The sequence below is a fragment of the Dipodomys merriami genome, unplaced genomic scaffold (genome assembly GCF_024711535.1).
Source record: "Dipodomys merriami isolate MVZ:Mamm:240054 unplaced genomic scaffold, mDipMer1.0.p SCAF_3745, whole genome shotgun sequence".
NCBI lineage: Eukaryota > Metazoa > Chordata > Mammalia > Rodentia > Heteromyidae > Dipodomys > Dipodomys merriami.
The window spans coordinates 6,923-15,973 of NW_027205321.1; the positions used below are offsets into that span (position 1 = coordinate 6,923).

The 9,051-nt window shown below is 42.3% G+C and overlaps 1 pseudogene; it reads left to right on the forward strand.

The window, feature by feature from the left end:
* Window positions 1-6,776: 6,776 nt before the first annotated feature.
* Window positions 6,777-7,898, forward strand: LOC138804858 (heterogeneous nuclear ribonucleoprotein A3-like; annotated as a pseudogene).
* Window positions 7,899-9,051: the final 1,153 nt, after the last annotated feature.

Genomic DNA, 9,051 nt, shown 5'->3' on the forward strand with positions numbered 1-9,051 from the left:
TCTATATTTCTTGCAATTGTGTCTTCTGTTGTCCACATAACCTGGTAGCAATAGCATAATTTACTTGGTGCCTCTGGGCTCTCTGATGCCGTTATAACTGCCAAATAAATAGCTCTCTAGTGTCTGTGAAGGCACTAGCAAGTAAATTTGATCAATGTTAACAAAACTGTTTTGTTCTGAGATCTGTTTTCTTGGTGGTGGTTGTCTTTGGAGCCTGTGTTGTACAGGCTAATCTAGAACTCCTGGGTTCAAGGGGTTCTCCTTGAAGTTCTCACCCTTCTGGATATCTGGACTACAAGTATGTGCCACTGCACCTCACCTTTCCCTTATTTTTGGAAAAGAGCCCTGACATTTGTTAGCCTTCCCTTTTGTAGAGCCCCTGCCTAGCATGCATGAGGCCCTGGGTCTGTTTATTTCCTCTTGATGCACAAATAAACACTCCCCAAAGTAGAGACGCTGGATTCTGAGGAGGGTCTCATGGTTCTCTGGGCCCTTGTGGACTCTCCGAAGCTCCTTGGCTTTGCTGGGGTGCAGGGCCGTGCCATGCCCATGTCCTGAGGCCCGTGCCCCTGAGAACCGGGAGCAGACCCGCCCCAGCTGTTACACACGACAGGTGAAAAGGTCGAGCAATCAGCACAAGTTGTGAAAGCATTATCAGAGATGTATTTTTATAAGTACAAAAGAAGGAAAACTGAGGATACATGTAAATGGACAAAATGTACAAAGCAGTTGACAGCCTGCCTCACACAATTCAGGAGCGCTGTTCTGTCTCTTGGGCAGGGAGAGTGTCATGTTCACATTGATGGGTGATTGGGGTTATCTGAACTGTGTGGGTCCAGCACTTGCACTTGTAGAGCAGGGGTCTGAGGTTACATGATTTCAGAGTCGTAGGAGCCAACGGCTCTGGAGCACGCCCAAGTTCTGCTAGTAGTAGAATATTGCCTATCTTCTGTTCCCCAAGGTTGATGATAAGCACCTGGGTTCTTCTGTTCACTCTTGCTGGGGTTTCTTTTTCCATTTTCTTCTCTATTATACACAGGGGTGTTTTTGTTGTTTTTGTTTTGCCAGTCCTGGGGCTTGAACTCAGGGCCTGGGCACTGTCCCTGAGCTTCTTTTGCTCAAGGCTAGCACTCTATCACTGAGCCATGATGCCACTTCCAACTTTTACTGTGTGTGTGGTACTGAGGAATTGAACCCAGGGCTTTATTCATGCTAGGCAAGCACTGTACCACTGAACCACATTCCCAACCCCACTTTCTTTGTTTTTTTTTTTTTTTTTTTTGCTTTGCTTTCAAAAACAAAATCTAGTACTGAAAGTTTGTCCTTTAAACATTAACTGTTTGGAAATACAGTGCTCCTGCTAAATGTGTTTATTTGAACTTGTGACATCATGCAGTAAAATCACGTATCTTCAGCATACAGGCCACTTCTGTTTGTGCGCATGACTGGGTCTGTGTACTGGTTTGGGGGCTTGAACTAAGGCCTGGGTACTGTCCTTTGGCTTTTTTTGCTCAAAGCTGCCTATCATTTGAACCACAGCTCCACATCTGGCTTTCTGGTGGTTAATTGGAAATAGGAGTCTCATAGACTTTTTCTGCCAGGACTGGCTTAGAACTAGGAGCCTCTTATCTCAGCCTCCTGAATAGCTAGGATTACAGATGTGAGCCACTGGCACCTGGCAGGCCAATGGATTTGAACAAATGAATGTGCCATGTAGTCATCATTCTGCTCAGAAACAGAACATTTCCATCTTCCCAGAAAGTTGTCTTTGTAGTTGCTCTCCCATGTAAACTGGTCTGGCTGTCAGTGGCCTCAGTTTTACTAAGATACCTTGTGGTAGTGTTGTAGAATTTGTGCTAATGGGACAACACACTATCAAGTCCAGCTTCTTTCATTCAGTGCAATGTCTGCAGAATTCTTTGGGATTGCTGTTTGTATCAATTTGTTCATTTTGGCCAAGTGAAGGATTAAATTGTATCTAGTGAAAAATAAATTGCAAGCTGTTTATCCTTTCCATGTGTTGATAGGGATGTGTGTTGCTTTTGAGGTTGTTAGAATAAAGCTACTGTGAGTATTTGCATGCAAATGTTGCTGTAAATGTATTTTCATTTATTTTGAGAATTTCTGAATCTTATGGTAATGGTATGTTTAACGTCAAGAAACTGCCAAACTCTTTTTCCAAAGTGGTTGTGACATTTTATATTTCTACTAGTGAAATAGGAGAAGTCTAGTTGCTTGCTCTATATCTTTACCAACATTTGCTCTTTTAATTTCACCGATTCTCTTGTCTTTAAGGTAGTAACTCACTCTCATTTTAATTTGTATTTTCCCAATGACCAGGAATGTTGGACATCGTTCTTGTTCATTTGTACATCTCTTCTTGGTGAAACGTTTACTCACATCTTTTGATTACTTATGTTCAGTTAGGGGTATTTACTAGTTTGTAGATGGAACTGTTTAGATTTTTTATGCAGTCTGGATGTAAGTCCCTTGTTAGACATACAATGTCAAAGTGTAAATATTTGCTCCTAGTGTGTATTTTCCATTTATGTTTTTAAAGAACAAGAGTTTTTATTTAGCTAGGCACTGATGGCTCACACCTGTAATCCAAGCTACTCAGGAGGCTGAGATCTGAGGGTTGTGGTTCAAAGCCAGCTCTGGCAGGAAAGTCATAAGACTCATCTCTCCAGTTAACTACCAGAAAATCAAAAGAGGCTTTGTGGCTCCAAGTGATAGAGAACTAGCTTTGAGTGCTAGCCTTGAGTGAAAGACCCCAGGGACAGTGCCCAGTCTCTTGAGTTAAAGCCCCATGACCTCCCTCCCTCCAAAAAAAGTTTCATTTAGTTCAAGTCAATGTAATATATTTTTTCCTATATATTTCACATTTTTTTTCTGTGTGCGAAATCAGTGATACTACAAAAGTATCATTTTCACATGCTTTTTTTTTTTTTTAATGATTTTTCCAGATTTAGCTTCTTATAAGTTGTCTTCTCGCTGCATTTAGGGCTAGCATTTTCTGCCGAGATAAGAAGTCCCAGGATTTTTTTCCTTTGGCTGTCTTGATTTGGAGCCCTGCTGTTCCAGATCTTAGCCTTCCTCAGAATTGGGATGACAGGCATGGAATGCCCAATGCTGTGTTTGTTGCTTGGCTGGCCTCAAACCATGGTCATCCCAGGTCATCTCAGCCATGTGATGTAGCTCGGGACAGCACCTGTGTGATGTCTTGTTGTTAGGTGTTTATAGAACTTCTCTAGGTATTCTTGTCAAATCACCCCATTTATCATTGCAAAATTCCAATTTCAGTATTTTTTGAGTTGGTCCTAAGATTAGCTCACAGCTGGTGCTGTATGCCTTGAGACATACCTCCATCTAGGATTTTTTTTGCTGTTTTTGTTTTGTTTTGTTTTAGATAAGAATCTCAGGTTGTCTGTTGGGCTGGCTTTGAACCATGATCCTCAGATTTCATCCACAGGCTTAGCTACATTGTAAAGTCCTGTCCAAAACAAAACAAAAGATCTGTTAGCTATTTTGGCCTAGGTTCTGTGATCTTAAAGAAGAAACACTTTCAATCTGGGTACCTGTAACTCAGGAGTCTGAGATCTGCAGATCAATCCAGCCTAGGCAGGAACCTATGAAACTCTGTATCTCCAATTAACAAGTAAAAGTACCAGAAGTGGAACTGTGGATCAAGTGGTAGAGCCCTAGCTTTGAGCAAAAAAGCTCAAGGACAGCACCCCCAGGTCCTGAGTTCAAGCCTCAGGATTCACATCTACCCACACAAATAAAGGATAGACACTGTCAGTCAGTGGCTGTGGCTCCAGTACTGGGGATGGTGCACTGCTGCGCTCTACCCCAGGCCTCAGATTATCTTATACAACCTCTTCACTTGCTGATTTACAAGAACTCCTGCTAAATATTGCCTCATCAATCATGTGCATGCATTAGTTAAGCCTCACAAATGCTTGAAGCGTGTGGAATGAGGCGATTCTACTTTTCACTTAGTCTGCATTATGTATGGTTCTTTTCCTTAGTAAGGAGACTGGACACCTTTTCATGTCCCTGACATGTGCTTCTAAGAGGTCAGTAGCTGCCTGTTTTCTATGATATCCCAAACACATTGCAGCTGTTAAATCAGTTGCTTTGCCTAGTCATGAATTCTGCCAGTTCCAGCCCGCTGACCCTTAAAAGCAGTCAGTACCCCAGCCCTCTGCCTCTGTCTGTGGGCTGGCCAATAGAAGGGAGGTGTCTTCTGTCTGAAGCTGGCTGAAGAGCTCTTTGCTGACTTCTATCAAGGGGCTAACCTTGGGTGTTAGAAAGCAGTTGACTCATCCTTGTTTTCATTCTCTTTCTACTGTTCTGTCTTGGTTTCTTTGCTATAAGAAACAGGTAACTTCAAGTAGGTCTTTGTCTCTTTATTCACGCAATACTGACTTAGAGTCAGTGGTCTTTCCTAATATTTTGAATAGGAAAGTAAAGAGAAAATGGATCTTTAAGAGTATATGGAGGCTGGGAATGTGGCTCAGTTGTAGAGTGCTTGCCTAGCATGCATTTCGATTCCTTAGTACCACATACACAGAAAAGGCCAGAAATGGCACTGTGGCTCAAGTGGTAGAGCACTACCCTTGAGCAGAAGTTGTTCCGGGACCATGCCTAGGCCCTGATTTCAATCCCCAGGCCTGGCATGTACACATGTACGCATGCACGCATGCATGCATAAATAAATAAATAGGATGAGCAAAAGATTAGACAGTTGTCTCCACTTCGTAGTTTGCTGTTGACTTGCGTGTGCTGCTGCCAGTGTTTTAAGAGTTCTCCGTGGGGAGCTCTTAGGACACGTTTATCTTCTTTGGAACTTCATGTAGTTGGTCTAATACATAAAGCAGCCAAGACCGTCAGATCCTCCTTGTTGCCGTTGATAAGTTTGTCAGCTCTCAAGCCACAGCTTTGTGTACATTCATGTATTTTTGTCTGGGCCTTATGGATAGGCCTCAGACATTCCACAGCTACCTGGAAGACATTATCAACTATCGCTGGGAGCTTGAGGAGGGGAAACCCAACCCCCTGAGAGAAGACAGTTTCCAAGACCTGCCTCTTCCGTACCCGTGTGGAGATTCTGCACCGCCTCTGTGATTACCGGCTTGATGCAGATGATGTCTTCGATCTACTCAAGGTGCTTCCCTGAAAGCCCATTCTCTAGTGCAGTAAAAACCCAGTAGTTGAGAATGGAGCTTTGAAATCAGAGCCTAGACACTGTCCCTGAGCTTTTTTGCTCAAGGCTAGTTCTCTACCACTTGAGCCACAGTGCTGCTTCTATCACTTAGTGGTTAGTTAGACGTAAGAGCTCTTGGACCTTTTTAGGGGGGGTGTGGTAGGAATTTGAACTAGGGCCTGGACATTGTCCCTGAGCCTTTTTTGTTTTGTTTTTGTTTTGCTCAAGGTTAATGCTTTACTACTTGAGCCACAGTTCCACTTCTGGCTTTTTGGTCGTTAATTGGAGATAAAGAGGCTCATGGCCTTTCCTGCCTGGGCAGGCTTTGAGTCGTGATCCTCAGACCTCAGCCTCCTGAGTAGCTGGGATGACAGACATGAGCCACGGATGCCCGGCTGGCAGGTGTCCGGATCATAGAGGATTAGACCTGGTGATGACTTCTAGTCCTTTCTTGGTCATGTCATTTAGAAGTAGTCTTCGTTCAGGACTCCAGCCTAGGTCAGGCCCTGGGGTAAATTGGGAGTCTCAGCTGGAGCAGAATGTTGCTGTGGGTTCTGACTGAGCTGCCATAGTGGATTACATGGGACAGAACCTTAGAGCATCTTATCCTACCCACTACCTTTTGTGTACGTATAAAGTAAATCTAAGCCAGGTAGTCAGACCATTCATTGTAATTCTCCGTTTTTGGACGGGTGGGAGCCGTGGTTGGGGTAGGGAACATTTCAAGCATTTCTATATCTTGTTCTTCAAAGAAGGTACCCCCATCCCATTCTGTGTTTTATCTGCCCAGATGGAAAAATGATATCCTGTACTTGGCATTTTGAAACAGGTGATAGGTTCGTGTATTGAAGTTTTCTTCCATTTATTTAGTTCATTGTTTTCCCCAACCCTCCTTCCTTTTCTGCTAAGGGTCTGGATGCAGACAGTCTCCGTGTAGAACCTCTAGGGGAAGACAATTCAGGGGCACTCTACTGGTATTTCTACGGAACACGAATGTATAAAGAGGATCCAGTACAAGGGAGGTCTAATGGAGAACTCTCCATGAGCAGGTAAAGTCTTCAGTGTCAAGGCTGTAATAGCTACATGTAAAAATGTCTTTAAAATTACATGCATCAGTGCTGGGTTGTGGCTTAAGCCATAGAGCACCACTTTGCAAACCTTACGCCCTAGGCTCAAACCCTGGTACCATACATACATAAAAGAAGAAAGCTCATACAAACAAATAAGGGGAATTAACTGTATCAGCATTCTTGAAGGGAGAGTAATTTCATATACAAATAAAAAGGAGCAGGGTACCAGTTGCTCACACCTGCTACATTTCCAGACATGTTTAAAATTTGTCCCAATCAATCTCACCCCTTATATCAATTTCCTTTCCCCCTTCTCCCCTTCCTACCTTCCCAAAACAATTTCAACATGCTTCCTTGTTCAATTTTCATAGCTGCAAACCATCTCTTTCAATCAAATTTATACCCTTTCAAAATACGTTTCAAAATTATGCACCCTTGGCCTCTTCCTCTCGGTATCATATTGAACTCGAGTTGGAAGAGGCCGGTCCGATCTCAAAATGGAGGTAAAACCGCCGCCCGGGTCGCCCCCAGCCCGACTCTGGCCGTCGCTGCTGTCACTGGGGGGAGGAAGGCCATGATCCAAAGGAACCAGAGCAGCTGCGGAAGCTGTTTATTAGTGGTCTGAGCTTCAAAACTAAAGATGATAGTTTAAGAGAACATTCTGAGAAATGGGGCACACTCACAGATTGTGTGTTAATGAGAGATCCTCAGACAAAACGTTCCAGGGGCTTCGGTTTTGTGACTTATTCTTGTGTTGAAGAGATGATGCAGCCATGTGTGCTAGACCCCACAAGGTTGATGGACGTGTTGTGGAACCAAAGAGAGAGGTTTCTAGAGAGGATTCTGTGAAGCCAGGAGCCCATCTAACAGTGAAGAAAATTTTTGTTGGTGGTATTAAAGAAGATACAGAAGAATATAATTTGAGAGACTACTTTGAAAAATATGGCAAGATTGAAACCATAGAAGTTATGGAAGACCGGCAGAGTGGAAAAAAGAGAGGATTTGCTTTTGTAACTTTTGATGATCATGATACAGTTGATAAAATTGTTGTTCAGAAATACCACACTATTAATGGGCATTATTGTGAAGTATAAAAGGCCCTTTCTAAACAAGAGATGCAGTCTGCTGGATCACAAAGAGGTCGTAGAGGTGGATCTGGCAACATTATGGGTCGTGGAGGAAACTTTGGAGGTGGTGGAGATAATTTTGGATGTGATGGAAACTTTGGTGGAAGAAGAGGCTATGGTGGTGGAGGTGGTGGCAGCAGAGGTAGCTATGGAGGAGGTGATGGTGGATACAATGTATTTGGAGGTGATGGTGGCAACTATGGTGGCCGTCCTGGTTATAGTAGTAGAGGAGGCTATGGTGGTGGTGGACCAGGTTATGGAAACCAAGGTGGAGGATATGGGGGTGGTGGAGGAGGATATGATGGTTACAATGAAGGAGGAAATTTTGGTGGTGGTAACTATAATGATTTTGGAAATTACAGTGGACAACAGCAATCAAATTATGGACCCATGAAAGGGGACAGTTTTGGTGGAAGAAGCTCTGGCAGTCCATATGGTGGTGGTTATGGATCTGGTGGTGGAAGTGGTGGATATGGTAGTAGAAGATTTTAAAACAACAGAAAAAAAGGCTACAGTTCTTAGCAGGAGAGAGAGAGCGAGGAGTTGTCAGGAAAGCTGCAGTTTATTTTGAGACAGTCGTCCCAAATGCATTAAAGGAACTGTAAAAATCTGCCACAGAAGGAACAATGATCCATAGTCAGAAAAGTTACTGCAGCTTAAACAGGAAACCCTTCTTGTTCAGGACTGTCATAACCACAGTTTGCAAAAAGTGCAGCTATTGATTCATGCAACATAGTGTCAATTAGATGTATATTCCTGAGGTCTTTTATCTGTTGTAGCTTTGTCTTTGTCTTTTCATTACATCAGCTATATTGCCCTGTGAATTGTGGTAGTGGTACCAGGAATAAAAAATTAAGGAATTTTTAACTTTTCAATATTTGTGTAGTTCAGTTTTTCTACATTTTAGTACAGAAACTTTAACGAAATGCAGTTTTGAAGGTGTTTCCTTGTGAGTTAACAAGTAAAGATCATTGTTAATCACTATTTTGTATGAATTTTGCTAAAGTTAACTGTAAAGGAACACCTACTGACTTGCAGTTTAAGGGGAATCTATTCTCCTCATTTCCAAACCATGATACGAATGGGCGCTGACATGTGGAGAGAATAGATACTTGCATGTATGCATTGTGTGTTTTAGATACATAGGATTGGGTATTTAAATTAGCATATTTGTGAATTTAATAGCATTAAGATTACCTTCAAATGAAAAAAAAAAACCCTCAAAATCCCTATTTGTGCATTTTCCTTCAATGAAATCATGGTTTTAGTGTGTTTTAAGATTTGCTGAATCGTAGCTGTGTTTAGAACATCTCCATACTACATTTACCTTGATCACATTGAGAATGACAGCTACCATAGTTTTGGAGTGTAAAGCATGTCTGCTGCCCTCTATTTAAATTTGTAAAGGGTAGTGGATATTTTCCCCATCCCTTTAGAAACCATTCTTAATTTTTGATTCAGGACCACTAAGTGTGCAATGTCTGAGCATATTAGTGGATACCTGATTTTATTCTGTTTTTCCTTTGAGACCCCTGAGGCCTATAAGTTTTATTACTTTTCCTTGGTTTAATTTCTCCATGCAAGTTTTCAGAGGAAGAGAATAAAAACACACTTCATTGTCAAATCCTTAAGAAAAAATTATGCA